This window comes from Neomonachus schauinslandi, chromosome X, assembly GCF_002201575.2.
Source record: "Neomonachus schauinslandi chromosome X, ASM220157v2, whole genome shotgun sequence".
Classification (NCBI taxonomy): domain Eukaryota; kingdom Metazoa; phylum Chordata; class Mammalia; order Carnivora; family Phocidae; genus Neomonachus; species Neomonachus schauinslandi.
Window position 1 is genome coordinate 86444646 of NC_058419.1, and position 20462 is coordinate 86465107.

Below are 20462 nucleotides of genomic sequence, written 5' to 3' on the forward strand. Positions count from 1 at the left end.
GAGGCAGTGGTGTCGGCAGACTTCTGCGTGGGGCCGGCAGCGGGGCGGTGCGGACTCCAGCCGTGCCTTTTCATATTCTCTTTGGGGACTACAAGGAGACCTGAACTTTGTCTCCTGGAGAAGGAAATCTGCGCCACTGAAATGAGGCTGCAAATAGAGGAAGAGGGCAGATGCGATTCCATGGCCTCTGCCCATCCAGGGTACTCCCTGGGGCGGCCAAACCAGCCCCGACGCCTTGCAGCCCAAAACCCGCACTGCAACATCAAATGTCTCATCAGGCAAACAGCAAGGAGCTTTCCGGCTGTGCTCTCTAGACCTGAAAATGTCCTCCGTGGTTTGGGGGACAAATGAAGTCTCCTTAGAAAACATGAAAAAGGTTCTCTCAGCTGTCCACGAACATGTCAGTCGAGGGCGATTTCCTTCCAGACTGGAGGGCTGTTTCATGACACACACATTCCCTACCCCCCTGCCCCCCAGGTCTCTCTCTCCTCTTTGCCTGCAGGGGAAGTCAGTGTCACCGTGTCAGGTACCTTAATATGAACAGAACCATTTCCAAACGTGGAAACGGCACTGATGCACTGAGGGGAGACTGGCGGCGGGCGAGGCCACCGAGCAGCTCAACAGAGGGAAGACTCATCCTCTCGGGCCCCTAGCTTGGTACCCGTTGTGAGTTCTCAGAGGTGCACCACCAAGCTGCTTTTCCCATCTGTTGTAAGATGTCATCTGGAACGAGGGCTTCTGGAAAGTCAGCTTGCTGATTCAGTAAGTATGTGACTTCTTAGTCCACTTCAGAAATGGGGAACTTGACGAGTTTCATACCCGCCTCTCGATGCTGATTCTGTAGATGAGTTCGTGTAGGAGTGCATCTGTCACGTGCATCAAAGCGGTACCACTGAGTTCTGGTGTCTTCTGTTGGTCTTTCCTCAAGTGTCAGATGCTGTACTCTGCTACAGTGAAGCTGAAGGAAATCTAATGGCCAAGAGTTAGGAGCAACCCATCTGAATGCTGCTTTCACTCTGGTACCTTGAAGAGACCTTGCGCCTTTCTAAAACCCAGTAAGGACAGTATACAGAGGAACACTCCAGAAAGCGATGCTAGTCTCTAGGAAAAGCAAATAGGCTCTTTGACAATCTTTTCAAAACCAGACCTAGAAATCAACCCCTTTTACCCAGTTTCAATTTTCATAAGTAGGGCTTTTTTTGTGTGTTTTTGTTTTTAAACGAACAAACATGTCTCGTCACGCAGTGCGAGCAGAACTCGTAAAGAGCAAAACCAAAGTTTTTTTTTTTTTTAATTTTTTTTTTTATTTATTTATTCATGAGAGTCAGAGAGAGAGAGAGAGAGAGAGAGAGGCAGAGGGAGAAGCAGGCTCCCAAGGAGCAGGGAGCCCGATGCGGGACTCGATCCCAGGACCTTAGGATCATGACCTGAGCCGAAGGCAGATGCTTAACCATCTGAGCCACCCAGGTGCCCCACAAAACCAAAGTTTTTGATGTTAGTTTTATTTTTGTAAGGCGGGGTAGAACCAGGGCCCACACGGAACACGCAGGCCGCCGGTCATCTGCCACACGAGCCTGGGAGAAGATAAGGAAGGTCTGCCTGTCCGGCCGCGTTCTGAAAAGCCCTGAAATGCACAGGAGAGCCCCGGAGAGAGGCCTCCTTCTCTTCAGGATGGCCGCCTTTTAGAAAGGGTTAAGGGAATTGCCACGTGTCAGGGTCAGGAGAAACTTCCAGGGGTTGGTGGATGCGGGAGGAACTCAGACCACAGGGGCTTTTGGACAGCACGAAGAACTCTACATGTGCTGTCCAAAGCACTGAAAGACAGGCCCCAGGGCTCTTGGGTGACTGTCCCAGCGCTTGGACATTTGGGGGTGGGCTTTGGGGAAGCAGAGGAATGATTTCCGGGTGTGGGGGGGGGGGGTTCACGTCTGGGGATTTGGGACTTATCGCTGAAATCACTTGTTCAAAGCGCGACTTCAGAGCCGGACCACCTCCTCGTAGGTTGACTTTTGATTTTTTACATAAACTACATCTGGTCCTTCTTAGGAAGTTTCACTCTGTCCCATAACATGATTAAATGGGAAGAGGCCACCAAGATCCATTTAATAGGTGAAAAGCAATTTTTAAAAATAGGATAGGATGAATTTAACCTGGGATGATATGCCCTTCTGGGGGACGTTTTACAGAGAGCTCACATAATGTAATTGGGGAGAATTTTGTCTTCTATGTCCATTCATCAGTAGCAAACCGGTGGTTTTATAAAGTTAACATTATAGTATGTTAAATAAACACGTTATATGAAATAAAAGTATGTTGAACTGTGAAAAAGTGAAGACTTGGAGTTATCAGCAACCTTTATGTGCACTTAAGGAAAACTGCAGTTAGGCCCCCAAAGTGCTACCTTACCCTAGCATTTTACTTCACGTTCGCCTTTGTGTATATGTTTAGATTGATATTGTAAAGCTAGCTACATGTTTTCCTGCTGTTGACTGATATTTAACACATTTTTTCCCAAAGCTTTTTTTTTTTACAAAACTCAAAATAAAGAGATTAACTGGCTGAGCTAATCTTTTGCATTTTAAAATATCATCTGTTTGTTAGTAGGAAGAAGAATGCAGTGCGATCCTTTTCTTAGTCTGTTTCTTTCCCTCACTGGGAGGTGTTTTCTCTGGGTGGAAACTTGCTCTCCAGCTCCCCTAGACCCAGGACCCACAAATTAAGGCTAGCTAGCCCCTCCGGACCAAATCCGGCACAGCACCTCTTTTTGTAAATAAAGTTTTATTGGAATACACTAGGCTCCTTCATTTGCATAATGTCTGCGACAGCTTTCGTGCAGAGCTGAGTAGTTGTGACAGGAGTGAGCAGCAATGTGCGCATAAAGCCTGGACCATCTGACTTTCTACAGCAAAGGATTTTGCCAAACCCTGCTTTAGGTGCTTGAAAAACTTGAGTTTCAAAATAGGGTCTAAAAATCACAGTAGCAGACTTCTGAGATTATTTAAATGTGCCTTGGGATTAAGAGAAACACTAAATCTGGTCTGTGTGGTAACTTCTGGCCTACAACAGTGGTGAACAGACTGAGTGTTGGATAGTTGCTAAGATTCTTGAACTCAATAGTTTCCTTGATCGTCTTCATGAATTCCTTTGTAGGCAGACTGGCTTTTCCCCGAACCACGCAACTGAACTTCATCAAAAAATCATCCTAGCAAAACAAAACGAATCTTGTCATTAACATTGACTCCGGAGTCCTTTAATAGTATAATTACAAAAACACCAGACAGAAGAACTTGCAAGTGAAAATTCGTGTCAGCTCGTTAGGGCTCTCCCACCCCAGGGAGAGAAACCACTTCTTAAAAATTGGTTTAGGGGCAGGTGTAGGGGGAGCTCTTTGAAAAAGAGCTGAATGAGTCCGGTTTAAACTAGTGGCACTCAGACCTCTTATTTAATATTAAGTAATGTAATCAAGGTACACGGGACTGCACTTGGCCCTCAGTCACACTGATGATTTGTCCAGGCACCCGCTGCTGCTGGGACACGGTACCCGATCGCGTCTCCTCTGCGTTCTGAGAACACCACATTGGAACAGGCCCAGCAGAGGCAGGTGCAGGCTGGGGACGCAAGCGTTTCCTACTGTACGGCTCTAATGATCCGCATCGTACTGTCACTTCCTTACTGGAAACTTCCTTTCAACCAATGTGTCGGTCGTCATTTAATAGCTGGTGCCATTCCTGCTCCGCAGAGCTGCACAGCGGGTGGTCCCCAAGCCGAGTCCCCATCTCTGCCTCCCCCGTGCTGGGGCGACATGCTGAGTGCCCCGCTGCATGCTGGCTGACCTGGAAGGGAAGGGACAAAGCACGGTTTGAACCTCAGAACACAGAAAGCCCGAGACAGAAAGCCTGATGCACTCTGCCAATGGAAGGCCTCTTCATTTATTTATTTATTTTTTAAGATTTTATTATTTGACAGAGAGACACACAGTGAGAGCGGGAACACAAGCAGGGGGAGTGGGAGAGGGAGAAGCAGGCTTCCCGCGGAGCAGAGAGCCCGATGCGGGGCTTGATCCCAGGACCTGGAATCATGACCTGAGCCGAAGGCAGACGCTGAACGACTGAGCCACCCAGGCGCCCCAAGAAGCCTGTATATAATCTTCCTTCTCGAAGCTGCATCCTCTGGGGCTGGAAGTCCATCCCGAATCAGAAACTGTCATTTCTGCTCTGTGAGGACAGGCCCGGAGAAAACGCGACCCAAGAGGGATTTGGTGAGGATAAAGATGGGACAAAGATGGGGGCACCTCTGCCAGGATAACTGCGCTTTCTGCAACTGCTGCTGGGGGGCGGAGGGGGGGGCGGGTGAGGAGAACAGAACGTTCTGAGACCTGCTGGGCAGAGTGGGGGGAAGAGCTGGGATCGAGGGCGTACCTTCAGGCACTGACCGTGTAACCACCCCGCCTTGGCTCTGCGCTCTGGGTCACATGTGCCAAATAAATCACGAGCCGACGATCGGCTGTTCTGTAAAGCGGAGGCTGCCTGTAAGCGACAAAAACCCCAGCTTCCTACCTCTGGGGCATCTGAACGGTTTTCTTGTGTCATTAGGACACACTGCTCGTGTCACCGTACGGAAGCCGCAGAATGGCGGGCCGACTCGGCATGTCTGTGCTAGTTCTGCCGCCAGTTTCTTGCTTTCCTGTGACCCTTCCTCTTGTGCTCTGTGCCAAGCTGGACGTTATTTTCTAATGCGGTGAAACTGTCCATCAGCTCAAGAGGACTAGCGATGCAGAGTTTGGGGAAGAAGCATTTTCAAGATGATGGAAAGTGTGCAGTCAAGATTCACATTAAACAGCTAATTGCACAAACGCCCCGAGGCCTTTCCATGAACCTTTAGTATTGTTAGTGCAGGTTATTTGCATAGAGAAAGAGCCACCATGTCAGATTTCAGTAGAATTTAGTCTAATGAAAACCAAGTTCCAGAAGGGCTAACTCTGGTTCCAGATAAGATGGAGCAAATGCATTTCTCCTTATTCCTTCCACAAAGTGTCACCAGAATCCCCAAACATGATACATATGGCAAAGATAAGACTCTGGAGGGTGGGGAAAAGAAGGCGGACTGGCTGCAGACCTTGGGAAATGAGGGACAACAGACCTGTGGGTTCCCTCGGTTTTCTTTCTGCCTCCCCCATATCCTGGAATAGACACCGAAGATGCCAGCAGGCCAGATGTGCAAATGGTCACTGACCAAAAAGCCCCAAGAAAAGCCCATTATCTCTAGCCAAAGGACAGGGAAAGGGTCAGCCTAGAAGCCAGAAACGAAGCACCACACACACAAACCGCCCCCCTCCTGTCAGCAGAGGACTAGCGGGAAGCCAGGACTTCTAGAGTCCCACCCCCACCTGGCAGTAACCAGGGGTGCATCCCTTCCTCCACCAGCAGTGTCGCTGGAGGCCTGCTAAAAGAGAAGATCTAAATAAAATTCAGAGATTCAAATGTATCCCAAATATTCAGGACACCATTAAAAAAAATCACTTGTCAAACCAAGAACCAGGGAAATTTTGACTTGAATGAGAAAGGATAAGTGACAGAAGCCAACCCTGAAACAACACAGATTCTGAAATTATCCTCTCTCATCAGTATGCTTCCGTGAGCCATTAGGAACACACTTGGAACAAATTAAAAAATAGAAATTCTTGGCAAAGAAATATATATATATATAAAAGAACCAAATGGAAATTTTAGAACTGTAAAGTACAATAACCAAAATTTTAAAACCTCACTGGATGGGTTCAATAGCAGAATAGAGATGACAGAGTAAAGAATTAGTGAATCTGAAAAGACAGCTATAGAAATTATCTAATATGAATAGCAGAGAGAAAATAGAGTGAAAAAGGATGAACAGAGCCTCAGGGACCTGTGGTACTACAATAACTGACCCATTCTCATTTCATCAGAGTTCCAAAAAGAGAAGGACAAGAGACTGAAGCTTAAAAAAGTACTCGAAGAAATATGGCTGAAAATTTCCCAAATTTGGCAAAAGATGTAAACCTACAGATTCAAGGGGCTGAGTGAAACACAAAGAAATCTACACCAGGATACAGCATAATCCAACTTCAGGGAAGACAAAGAAAAAAATCTTGAGAGCAACTAGAGAGAACTGATGCATTACTTACAGAAACAAGGCTTTGAATGTCAGTGGATTTCATATCTGAAAACATGGAGGCCGGAGGAAGTGGCACAATACTTTGCAAGTGCTGAAAGAAAATAATCGCCAATGCAGAGTTCTATATTCCACGAGAATATCCTTCAGGAATGAAGGTGAAATAAAGACATTCTCAGATGAAGGAAAACTAAGAATGTGTTGCTAACAGAACTGCTGTAGTACGAAGAACCACTCTAGGAAGTTCTTCCAACAGAAAGGAAATGATAAAAGAAGGAAACAAAGCATCACAAATGAAGACAGAACAACAGAAAATAGGAGCAAACTTAACAGACTATCCTCTTGAGTTTAAAGAATTATATTTGATAGTTGAGGCAAAAATTATGACACTGTATGACGTAGTTCTCAACATATATAGAAAAAAAAATTAACTAGAGAATTACAAAGGGGACAGGATAAAGGAACCTAAAGGGACATGAAGTTTGTATACTTCCACTTGAGGTAGTGAAATGTTGAGACCAGTAGATTGCAATTAGTTGCAAAAGCACTAAAATAAGCATACAAACAAAAATACCTTAAAATGCTGCAGGTAAAATGAAGTTCTTAAAATTATTCACAAAACTCATAGGAAAACACAAACAGGGAAATGGGAACAATAAACAGAGAGAACAAACAGAAATCAAGTTTTAAAAATAGCAAATTTAAGCCCTATAAGATCAGTAGTCACATTAAATATAAATGGTCTAAATTCACAAATATACAAAAAGAGACCAGCAGAATGGCTTTAAAACATGACCCAACAAAATGCTGTCTACAAGAAATTCACTTCAAATACGATATAGGTGGGTTGAAAGTAAAAGGATGAAAAGAATGTGCCATATAAACATGAATTGAAAGAGGAGTTGGTGGTGTGAGTCCTGGACACTTGTCATGAAGGGGTCTAGTGAGCTACTGCCATATGCTAAGTCTGATGTCACCAACCAGCTTATAGGTTTGCAGTTGAAACTGGGCACGGTTGTAAGCTCAGACAGTTGCAGATCACTAAGTGTCCTTATGTTGCAGTGATGCTAAAAGTGGCAGATCATTCAGGCCAAGTAAAGAACAAGTCCTTTGAAATGACAATTTCAGAATTTCTACAGGCAGTTCAAAGAAATTGCTACGATTATTGAAACTGTGAAAACTGATTGGTTGATAAATTGCTATCATTGTTCTAAAATCACGGGCTTCACTTTCTGCAACAAAACTGCATTAGGACCAAAGGATATTTACTGAATGAAAGTTGAATTTTGGTTTTTCCATTTTTTAAACAATAATCAGAAAAACAGGAATTAGTGGTGATCAATGCACAACTTTCTCAATGTACTAAAAGCCATTGAATCAAACACTTTAAAGGGTGAATTCTGTGGTATGTGAATTATATCTCAATAAAAAAATCAGGAAAAAAGGGCACCTGGGTGGCTCAGTCGGTTAAACATCTGACTCTAGATTTTGGTTCAGGTCATGATCTCAGGGTCATGAGCCTGAGCCCCTCATCAGGCTTTGTGCTAGGTGTGGAGCCCGCTTAAGATTTTCTATCTCCCTCTTCCTCTGCCCCTCCCAACCCCTCATGCTCTCTCTCTCAAAATAATCAGAAAAAAGAAGAGCGGTTATATTAATATCAGATAAAATAAACATTGGAGCAAAGAAAATTACCAGGGACAACAAAGGAGAGTACATAATGGTAAAAAGGCTCAACCCACCAACAAGACATAGCAATCCAAAATGTCTACATATGCAGCAAACAACAGAACTTCCAATTTTCTGAAGCAAACCTGAAGGAACAGAAAGGAGAAGTAGACCTGTCCACATTTATACTTGGAAACTTTAATACCTCTCTCTCAACAATTAATAGAATTACTAGACAGAAAATTAACAGTGATAGAAGGAACTATATAATACCATCACCCAAACAAGACCGAACTGACATTTATACGACACTCAACCTAATAACAATAGAAACACGTTCATTTTTTAAAAATTTTATTTATTTGAGAGAGAGAGACACACACACACACAGAGAACATGAGCAGGGGGTGGGGCAGAGGGAGAAGCAGCCTGACATGGGGCTCGATCCCAGGACCCCAAGATCATGACCTGAGTTGAAGGCAGATGCTTAACTGACTGAACCACCCAGGTGCCCCGAGACACATTTTTTTTTAAGCATGCATGGAACATTCACAGCACAGGCCATATCCTGGTTCGTAAAACAAACCGGAACAGATTTTGAAGAATTGAAATAATAATACAGAGTGTGTTCACTAATGATGGAATCAAACTAAGAATCTATATCAGAAAGATAGCAGGAAATTCTCCAGATCCTTGGAAATTAAAGAACACACAGAATTCTAAATAATCCATGGAATATTAAACAATATATTGAACTAAAATGAATATGCAACATATCAAAATTTGTGAGACACAACCAAAGCAGCGCTGAGAGGGAAATTTATAGTATTAGATGCTGACACAAATGATGTATGGTCTCAAATCAGTAATCTAAACACCCACCTCCAGAAACTGGAAGAAGATAAACACAAGTCAATCAGAGGGAAACAAGAGCAGAAATCAGTAAAATTGAAAACAGAAAAACAATAGAGAAAAATCATCAAAACAAAAAGTTGGGTCTTTGAAAAGATTAAGACTTGGATAAATCTCTACACCAAGGCTAAAAACAAAAAAAGAGAAGACACGAATTACTATTATCAGCAATGAAACAGGGAATTCCACTGCAGAACTCACAGACATTGAAAGGATAAAAAAACACTAAAAATAATTCTACATACATAAATTTGACAGCTTAGATGAAATGGACCAATTCCTCAAAAAGCACAAACTACCATAATTCATCCAATATGAAGTAGATAATTTGAAGTTAGATAGCTATTAAAAATGTAATTAATTGTTAAAAAACTCCCAAAGAAGAAATCTCCAGGCCTATATACTTTCAATGGAGAATTCTACCAAATATTTAAAGTAGAATTAACACTAATTCTACACAATCTCTTCCACAAAATTATGAGGCCAGTATTACCTGATACCAAAACTAGACAAATACCAAAAAAAGAAAACAGTATCTCTCATGAACTTAGATGCAAAAATCCTCAACAAAGTATTAATAAATCAAATTCAACAATATGTGAAAAATTTTATATATCATGACTAAGTGGGGTTTATGCCAGAAGGCAAAGCTGGTTCAGTTTCAATAATCAATCGTGATCCACCATATTAATAAGCTAAGGAAGAAAAATCACACAATCACATCAATTGATGCAGAAAAAGCACTTCCATCCGTTAAAGGCATTTAACATCTGTTCAGATGTTAGAATTTCTATTATAGAAATATAGAATAGAAATTCTCAGCAAACTAGGAATAGAAGGAAAATGCCTCAACTTGATTTTTAAAAATTCTACATAAACCTACACCTAACCTCATTCTTTATGGTGAAAGACTGAATGCCTTCTCACCCCCCAAGATCAGGAACAAGGCAAAGACCTCTGCATTTGCCATTCTTATTCAACATAATACTAGAAGTCCTAGCCAATGAAATAAGGCAAGAAAAGGGAATAAAAGCCATGGTTACAGGAAAGGAAGAAATAAAACTGTCCCTATTTGCAGGTGATATGATTATATACATAGAAAATCCCAGGGAATACACACACACACGACTAATAAGTGAATTCAGCAAGTTTGCAGGATGCAAGATCAATATTAAATATCTATATGATTTATATATACCAGAAATGAACATTTTAAAACTGAATTTTAAAACTCATATTATTTACAATCACTCAAAAGAAATGAAAAACTTAGATATAAATCTAACAAAACAAGTAAAGGACTTATGTGCTAAAAACTACAAAACACCAATAAAAGAAATCAAACAAGATCTAAATCAATAGAGACACATAACCATGTTCATGTATCAGAGGACTCAACAGTAAAAGATGTCCATTTTTCCCTCAAATTGATCTATATAGTAAAGATGTCAATTCTCCCCCAAACTGACCTATACAGAGATTTTAGAAAATTCCTATCAAAGTCTATCAATGCTTTTTGTAGATATAGACAAGCGTATTCTAAAATTTATGTGGTAAGGCAAAGAAACTAGAATAGCTTAAAACCTTTCTGGAAAAGAATAAATTTGGAGTAATCATTCTATTCAGTGTTAAGATACATATAACTACATTAATCAGAACAGTGTGGTATTGGTGGAAGGACAGACTCATAGATCAATGGAGCAGTAAAAGCCCAGAAATAGACCTACCTATGTGTACGGCTAACTGATTTTTGACCAAAAATGAAAAAGCAATGTATTGGAGGAATGACAGTCTTTTCAGTAAATGGTGCTGAAGCAGTTAAGACGTCCACAGGCAAAAACTAACCCTTTACCTAAATCTCACACTTTAAACAAAAACTAACACAAAATGAATCATAGAATTAAATGTATATAGAGATAAGTTTATCTTAAAATTTATAAGGAAACACAAAACATACAAAATGTTTATCAGAAAACACAGGAGATAGTCTTCAGGACCCTCGGGTTAGGCAAAGAGTTCTGAGACACAGCAGAAAATGCACAGTCCACAAAAGAAAAAATTGTTAAGTTGGACCTCATCAAAATTTACAAACTTTTGGTTTGCAAAAGATCTTGTTAAGAGGATGAAAACACAAGACATAGACTGGGAGAAAATATTTGCAACCACATATCTACCAAAGGATTTTTACCTAGAATATATAAATAACTCTCAAAATTCAAGAGTAAAAAACAAACAATCCAGTTAGGAAATGGGCAGAACACCTGAACCAACATTTCACCAAAAGGAGAGAGGGATGGCAAACAGGCAGACAAGAAGATGTTCAGTATCACTAGCCATTGGGAAAATGCAAATGAAAACTACAAGGACATACCACTACATACCTAATAGAAGAGCTAAAACACAACACAGTGACAATACCAAATGCTGGTGAGGCTGCACAGAAATTTGATCTCTCATACACTGCTGGTGGGAATGTCAAATGGTACAGCCACTCTCAAAAACAGTTGGGTAGTTTATTATAAAAACTAAACATATATTTACCATATGATCTAGCAATTGCACTCATGGGCGTTCATCCCAGAGAAAGGAAATGTTATGTCCGCACAAAAATCTATACACCAATATTCACAGCAGCTTTATTTGTAATAGTTAAAAACCGGAAGCAACACAAATATCCTTCAGTGGGTTAACGGTTAAACAAACTGTGGCACATCCATACCATGGAGTACTACTCAGCAATGAAAAGGAATGAACTATCGATACACGTGACAACCTGGTGACCCTCCAGAGAATTCTGCGGAGAACAGATGACCTCAAAAGGTCACATACTGCATGATTCCATTTATGTAACAACCTTGAAATTATACAGTTATAGAGATGGTGAAGAGCTTAATGTTTGCCAAGGAAAGGTCGGATGGGGTGGGGTCTATGATTATAAAGGGGTAGCCCAAGAGATTTTCTTTATGCTGGTGGAACAGTTCTGTATGTTGATTGTGGTAGTGTTTACACATATCTATACGTGATGAGGTTCCACAGGTCTGTGTGCACACATACACACAGAATGAGGGCATGTAAAAACCGTTGAAAACTGGGGTCTATAAGTCGTACCAAGGTCAACTTCCTGGTGTTGATAGCGACCTACATGAAAGATGCGACCTCTGGGAAAAGCTAGGTGAAGGATGCTCTGGACCTCCCTTTACTGTCTTTGCAACTTCCTAGGAGTCAATAATTATTTCGAATTTAAAAAATGGTCCTCTGCCGCCGTTTCTTTGTGCCATGTGTTCAGCTCTCCATTTGGGTTGTTTTAAAGACCAGCAACAATGTGGCAGTAACTCGGGACGATTTTCTGTCAATAGCTCGCCAAGTGCGAAATGGTGCCTGGTCAGAGCCCGTGTCCTGACAAATGTCCCGTTTATGGAGATATAGTACCAGCCCGACCTCTGGACCCCAAAGTGCTCTCTAAATCTTTTTATTAAAAATCTTTTTAAAAATTCATTTTATCTACCTGAAAGCTGCTTTTCACTCACGTTCAATTTTTTTTTTTTTTTTTTTTAATAAAATCACCGGCTGGTGAAGGTGGGAGGAGAGGAGCTCTGAAAACTCTGTGACTGCCTCTCGGGGGTCCGTGAACAACTGTGCTGAAGTCCCACTAATCCAAGCTGGGCAGCCCACAGTGTGCCCGCAGCAACCTGACAAGGCCCCTTCCTTCTTCACGCTGGAAATGGGTTCCTGTCCTCCCAGAGTTCCTGAACGTCACTGAACCAGGGCGGGGATGCTCAGCATATACCTTCCAGTTCTGACGTCTGCCTCCATGGAGCCTACAGCCCCCCAAGTAGAACCTAAAAAACCTCTCAGTTAATTTCCTAACATTTTCCCATTAATTCGGGTTGTGGGTTTTGGGTTTTTTTGTTTGGTTTTCTGTTTGTTTGTTTTTGTTTTTGAGAGAGAGAGTACGTGCACAAAAGTGGGGGGGTGGGAGAGGGAGAGAGAGAATTTAAACAGACTCCCCACTGAGCGCAGAGCCCAAAGAGAGAGCCCTGAGATCATGACCTGAGCCGGAAATCAAGAGTTGGATGCTCAACCGACTGAGCCGCCCAGGTGCCCCTTGGGTTGCGTTTAAAACATAAGCATACCCGGGGCGCCTGGGTGGCTCAGTGGTTGGGCGTCTGCCTTCGGCTCAGGTCATGATCCCGGGGTCCTGGGATCGAGCCCCGCATCGGGCTCCCTGCTCCGCGGGAAGCCTGCTTCTCCCTCTCCCACTCCCCCTGCTTGGGTTCCCTCTCTCGCTGTGTCTCTCTCTGTCAAATAAATAAATAAAATCTTAAAAAAAAAAACAAACAAACATAAGCATACCCATGAATTCTTAATGTGATGTTCCCCCAAACTCTTAAGCCCCAGTGTCTTAGATACAGGATTAAAATTTCAATTCACTCCAGATCTCACTCTTCGTACTACTTTGGGGCCCTGTTCATTTGAAGCTATGAAGTATTCAACTTTGTGGGCAAATTTAAAAACCAGACCCTTGGTTTACCAGCAAGCTACAGTGACCAAGTACCTAGCATTGCTCCCCCCCCGCCTTTTTTTTCAGCTGCTGGGCGTTTGACAATGAAGAATTAAATTTGAAGCTACTAAACTTCTTGGTTGAAACAATTCCCATTTACCCAGAATCTGGGGAAAATAAAAATGTTTGCTACTGCCTCCAGCACCTGAAATGAGTGTAGACCCTTCTGGATATTCTTTTTTAAAGATTTTTTTTTTTAATTTTTAATTATTTGACAGAGCACAAGTAGGCAGAGCAGCAGGCAGAGGGAGAGGGAGAGGGAGAAGCAGGAGATCCAGCAATTCCATTTCTGGGTATTTATCCAAAGAAAATGAAAATACTAACTCAAAAAGATATACGCATCTCCATGTTCATTGCAGCATTATTTATAACAGCCAAGACAAGGAAGGAGGCTTACCCTACACACTACTGAGAATCTTTAAGAATCTCAAGATTAAGGGCGCCCGGGTCCTCAGTGGGTTAAGTAAGCATCTGCCTTCCACTCAGGTCATGATCCTAGGGTCCTGGGATCAAGCCCCACGTCTGGGCTCCCTGCTCAGGTGGGAGTCTGCTTCTCCCTTTCCCTCTGTCCCTCCCCCTGCTTGTGCTCTCTCTCTCATAAGAAAATAAAAATCTTTAAAAAAAAAAATAAAAAGACCTATCCTGTACGATAACAGAAAACAGATAATAAACAGTCTTAGTGCAATCAGTTTACAGAATTCTAGAGATTTCAGTATATCACTGTTTGGTGAAGCACACGAAAAGGGTTGTTTTCAAAATAGGTGCCATTGACGTGCGAAGTCTTTCCTTAATACTCAATTCACAAATCCGCTTGCACTTTAAAACAACAACAACAACAAAACCGATCATGTACTTAAAGATTCAAAGTCATACTCCAAAGACCTGGGTGTATCTGACCTCCTTTGCTACAGTTCCCCTGGTCTTTAAATGACCAGCCGGGCCCTAAAGGCGGCGGGCTGCCCGACCACCGAGAGCCTGGCTGCCCTCCAAGGGAGCGGAGCCCCACTGCGCCCCGCAGGCAGCTGGCTCGGCGGAGGCTCCGGGCGCTACGGTGCAGTAACTCGGGAAGACACTCGTAGCATTTTAATCACACTTTTGTCGACCTTCGAGGCCGGGATGGGGGAGGAGGAAGAATCGCCTTCCTGCTGGCCTTCAAGTTTGAGAACATTCGAGTCGCCCAGAGGAACGCGCAGCCCCGCCGCTCTCGGCGGCCTCCCTCACCCGGTTGGGAGGCAGGGACCCGGCCCCCGCCCCCCGTCCCCCGTCCCAGCCCCTCCGAGGGCATCTGCCAGCTTTACACGGACACCTCACTTCCCTCCTCCAATTGCACTTGGAGATTTTCAGCCGCCCTTCTTCCAAGTGCTTCTCAGCGTCGCCTCCGGAGGTACCCCCCCGCCCCCCGCCGCTGCCCACACACTTGTGCCAGGTGAGGCAGCCGGCGTGGACGACCGAAAGCCGCTTCGCAGATGCTCCAAGCCGGGGCCGGGCCCTGGGGCTTGGGCTGAGATTTCCGGGTATTCAGCCGGGCCCGTTACCACGGGCGAATTACTCTCCAGCCCATTGTAAGGGCCTTCCTCCTGGACCCACTCCAGGACAAGTGGGCCGAGCACGGGCGTTAGCCTCCTCTTGGGCGGCTACGGCTCCTCGCAGGGGCTTCTCCCAACATCCTCCCCCGGCCCCACCCTCTGGGGATGAGGTTCCTGCCCAAGATCATCTGTTAACCCCCGCGAAGCTTTCTTAACCTTCCTGTTTTCACCTCAAATCGGTGAAATGCGGTGCTAAGGAAAACGGAAATGACTGACAGTGTTTACGACAATGGGGCCATCAAGTTGTTGGGTGGCTGTTTTTTTTTTTTCTTTTTTAAGGGAGCTGCTTGGGGATAATGTGAAAATACTACTTGAAAACCCAGAAATGTCAAAGTGCGAGCATTCCCCCACTGTGACTCTCAAGCGAAATGTCATAGGAAACATTTAGTTAGCTCATGCAACCGCACCCCCCAAATTGCCTAGAAATGTACTTAAATAGCATAAATGTTATAAATTATTTCCAGACTTTCCGTGTGAAAAATTAAGTGGGGGGGGGGTTACCAGTACATTTGCACTAGTCAAACTTACTACTTAAAACAACTCTCACTTCAGGTGAAAACGGAGTTAAAGAAAAAAACCCACAAACAGAACTCTTGCCTGGGGAGCAGGGGGAGAAACTAGGGGAGAAGCCACTTGCTGGGACCTGGGCAGCCCAGGTGGAGCTGAGCTGCCCCCACCCCCTCGCCGCTCACAGGGAGAGAAAAGGACTCACTTCTCTGCTCCAGAAATCCAAGGAAAACCTCAACCCATGCGAGTCATTCATTGGTCAAGCCCCAGAGTCAGCCAGGGCCAAAATGAAATGGCCATTATATTTCCTCAATAGGACAGGATAAAATAATAACATGCTTCCAGTTTGATCATGCCCACCCCCAGCGAAAAACATCCCAAGTTTCTGAGCTCACTCGAGAACAAAATGAATATGCTCCAAAACAGTATTTATGAAACTTGGGAACAGCTGAGTCTGCTTAGTTGGCTTTTGTTTTTTCCTTTCATTGAGCTGCTCCGAGGTATAATTTTAATTGGCATACATAATTGCTTTTGTGAGTAAAGTCGTTCCTGACTCAAATAAAGGAACTGAGTCAGTATCTTATAATATGCATTTGATCGCCCACCTGCAGATGTTTGTCATCTACCAAGTGGGGGCAGCCCCGGTTAGTGGGGGCTCGGGGCTAGGAAGTGCCGGAGCTTGGATCTGTCATTCAGGCAGCCCTCTGGCCCCCACAGGGGCTATTGGTTAATGGAGTGGATGAAGGTTGGGGGAGTGGAGGGGGTCACTGGGGTGGGTCTCTGCACTCAGCTGGGAAGTCTGCTCGAGATTCTCTCCCTCTCTCTCTCTGCACCCCCCACCCCGGCTCATTCGCTCATTCTCTCTCTCCCAAATAAATAAATACATCTTTAAAAAGCAAATGGCACAGCAGCTGAGAGCAGGTTCATTTTGGCACGGGAGGTCGGAGCGGGTAAACCAGTCCTCTCCCGGGCCCGCAGGACCGCCAGAGATTGCCATATTTAGGACCAGGGCATGAATTTCTCTGGAGCTCGATACTATTTCACTTTCCCTTTGCTGAGAAATAAAAATAGAACAAAAATAAATTTAAAAGGCATTCAATAATGCTAGGAATTCTGTTGTTCTTTGGCAGGGTGTGTTTGTGTGTTTCTTTTCAGCCAACCATCTCTCTTCTTTGCAAAACAGTCCCCCTTGCCATCCCTAGCTGGGGGAGGCGGGGGGAGGGGGGCAGAGTGCACAGAAAGGCAACAGTTGTTTGCAGAACCTGAAAAATGTATTATTTTCCTTTATTACATCCCTGTTGGTGATACCCTTTATTAGAGCAAGAAACAGCATCTACTTTTATTGCTCTTAAAATCCGAATATTCAACATATGCCAGCTCTGGGCTGTATGAAAGGAGTTCTATTTTTGTCTGTTTTGGTTTTTTAATTTAAATTCAATTAGCCAACTGATAGTACATCACCAGTTTCAGGTGTAGTGTTCACTAAACGATCAGTTGCGTATCACACCCAGTGCTCACCCCATCCCGTGCCCTCCTTCGTGCCCATCCCCCCGTTACCCCAGCCCCCCACCCACCCAGCAGCCCTCAGTTTGTTTCCCAGAATTAAGAGTCTCGGAAGTCCTATTTTTAAAAACATTATCTTGGTTTTAGTCTTTTTGGCTTACTGTTCCCATAATCTCTCTGCAGCCGTGACGAGCCCTCTCCCGTCAAGCCTGGTCTTAGTCATGGGGGGAGAGTGACCTCAAAAGCTCTGGGGCCTTTTTCCCTACTGCTCCCCTGAGCTGTATGTTCTCTAAGAACTGCTTCGGTTAGCCCCCCAAGTTCATGTGGGGGCTGCTCCTACCGTCCCTCAGTTTGTCATCTCTACAAAAGAACGCACAGTCTCGAGCCCCTACCTGCTCCCCATACCTCACAAATGATTCTGTCGTTGTTCTATTTCTGACTTTCTGTTACGGCTGGTTTCTCTGCTTCCAGCCTGCTGGTTGCCATGACCAAGGGACATCCATCACACAACATTCACCTCTCCCAACTGGCCCTCTAGACATTTTGCATGTCAGGCCAGATTTGAGGCCTCTTGCTGGCAGGGCCCGGGGACTGCCCTGCGTCCTCACGGCGCGCCCTGTGCCTTCTGGGGCTCCTCTGAACACCTGCCTGAAAGGCTTAACAGAAAGGGCTTCCATTCCACGCGCAAAAACCCGTCTGCCTCAGGGGCTGTTTCCAGAATGTCACTCTACGGCAAAGCTCCTTGCCACTCGCGTTGATTTAAGGGGAGGGGAGTCTGTTCACCCTGAACACGGTGGTCCTCGAGGTCAAACGTGGTGGTCGTCCTTTACCGCCTCTTAACCCCCTAACTGAAAACTATCCACTGTCGGCTGATGCCCCAGTTTCTGCTCGGCATCCCGCACGACAGTCTTTAATGTGACCGAGGCCAGCTGCAGATGTCACACCCGGACGCTGGCGTGGTGCCTGCAGGCTGGGGGGGGGGGGGGGGGGGGCGGGGAGCAAAGCTGAAGGGCTCCAATTCTCATGAAGGCATCACTGAGCTCTGCGACTTTTCTCCAACTGAGACTGCTTCCTGTTCAGCTCCCAAACGGTTCTCCACTTCCCTGTGCTCTTGAACCTGGGCCAGGGCTGTTTTTTAGTCCTTACTGTGCTGATCCCATACCGCACGGAGGCAGAAATGTCTCTTTCAACAGAGCAGATTCCTTCAGCTCCACTTCGGGGTAAGAGGCTGAGGAGCCAGGAGACCTGGCAGAGAGGCACAGAGGGGTTCATTTCTAAGTCACCTTGTTCAACTGGGCCAGCAGGGCCACAAAAGTGAGACCAGCTTAACTTTTTTAGTTTCTATTCTTCTCTGGGCTGTTCAGGCGGAGGGCAGCCTGAGAAAAGGCAGACTGAGGAATTTTAAGCCAGGTTCTTATGTTTTTTAAAAGCATCGCGCGGACTATTTATATTACATTTGTATTCATGGGAAGAAAATCTCTGCCGAGGCTAAAAAAAAAAAAAAAAAAAAACCACCTCTTCGAAAACCCTCTGAATCCTGTCTCTACAACTGCAAATGGGCACTTCTGCCCCCCACCCCCACCCCAGACTACGAAGAGGGCTCTCAGGAGCACCGAGAAAAATGGAGCAAGGGTTAAACCTTATTGAAAATCAGCCACATTCCCCCAGTGAGAGTGTCCTGAAATAGCGGAAGCTCCAGTCCACGGGTACGACCCCCGGCGTCAGCACCAGAAGGCCATCCTGACAAGGAGCTTGCTAAAGCCGCCGGCGTGCATCGGTGTGGCTTCATGAGAAGGTGATCGTTTTTGTTTCAAAGTGTATCCAGTCCTTCAAAAGGATCACAGGAATGCCGCTTGCCAAATACACGCGGGCTGCAGGAGGGCTAAGAAGGCGATTTCATCCGGGCATCCTGGTCACCACAACCCAAGGTATGGGCGCTCCTTCAGCGTCTGAGACGCGCTGTGGGGTCAGAGGGAGGCAGGGTTCGGGGAGGAAGCGCTTTTCCACCCGCCACACTAGCCGAAATGAAGCCATTCGGCAAAATCCACGCTGGGGAAAATCTGGGAAACAGACACTCCCAGAAACAGCTGCGGGGAGTTGAACACTGGTACAACCTTGAAGAACTTCACCTCTCAAAATGCAAAACATGTACACCACCCTTGGCCACATAAGGGTCACCCTACTGTAGCTGTTTTTCTCAGACATATACTTACATGTGTGCACACGACACTATTAAAAATGTAGCAATGAAATATTGGGACTAGGAACTAGTTAAATATGTTATAATACACTCCTATGGTGTTTTACTAGGTTTCATTATTTTATTTCCGCAACCTTTATTTTTTTTTAAAAAAACTAAATACATTTTATTTAATTTATATTTTTCAGAGGAGGGGAGTGGCAGAGGGAAGAGGGAGAGAGAATCTCCGGCAGAGTCCCCGCTGAGCACGGAGCCTGACGTGGGGCTCGATCTCACGACCTGAGCCGAAATCAAGACTCGGATGCTCAACCGACTGAGCCACCCAGGTGCCCCTATTTCTATAACCTTTAGATCATACGTCACAAATAAGATTTTGTCACAACTGGATTTAGTGGAAGCAGAGGAATCGAGTCCACTATTTTCTGAAACACTGGTACAAAAAAGGCAAGGGAACAGTGCCTTAGAAAAGATTATTCACAAAAGACCATCAGAAAAACCCCTAAGCAAAAGCTCAATAATTCATCAGTAAGTTTAGTATGAACAGGTACAGATTTATTACAGTGAGCAGGCATTCAGTTCCAGGTTTAAGCCCATAAATCTTTCCCTAAACATTACCGATCCTTCTAAAGGACAAATGCTTGAGCTCGGCAGCACTTTAGACACTGTTAGCTGTTGGAACATTCCATAGAAAAATGGAAAATAATTTTGTGAGAAGAGGATGGCAACAGTCAGCAGCCAGTATTCTCAGACTTTCAAATTACCAAAGAGCATATACAATTTTAGTCGAGAAAAAGTCCACATTTTTTGAAAATTAAAGTTTTAGAGCGAAAAGCAACCTCCCCTCCCCTCCCCTCTTTAACAGGCATAGAGATACTGAAAAAGTTCCTAAAAATCTAACTAACTGGTTTACGGAAAGAAAAACATGCCCTTACTAGTTGTTAAATGCAGTCCGTCCGGAGACTCTTCAAACACAGGTGCTATTCGGGCCCTCGGCTGGTGGCCAGGAACTGGTGGTGAGGGGGCCAGAAAGCAGCGAACAAGTTCCCCGGGTGTGGTCTCTGCAGCGCCTGACCGACTTCAAGTACTTCTCCAAAACAGTGATTTAGATGCGCCGGAGTGGCTCAGTGGGTTAAGCATCTGCCTTCAGCTTGGGTCGTGATCCCGGGGTCCCAGGATCGAGCCCCGCATCGGGCTCCCTGCTCAGCGGGGAGTCTGCTTCTCCCTCTCCCTCTGCCTGCCACTCCCCCTGCTTGTGCTTTCTCTCTTTCTCTCTCTCTCTCTCTCTCTCTCTCTCTCTCGGGCAAATAAATAAATAAAATATTAAAAAAGAAAAAACCAAAATAGTGATTGAGAATCTGGAACTTGTGAATTCTCTTCACCA

The 20462-nt window shown here is 44.7% G+C and overlaps 1 pseudogene; it reads left to right on the plus strand.

Annotated features, from left to right (window-relative positions):
- The first annotated feature begins 7077 nt into the window (after window positions 1-7077).
- On the plus strand, window positions 7078-7419 carry LOC110571358 (annotated as a pseudogene).
- The last annotated feature ends 13043 nt before the right edge of the window (window positions 7420-20462 follow it).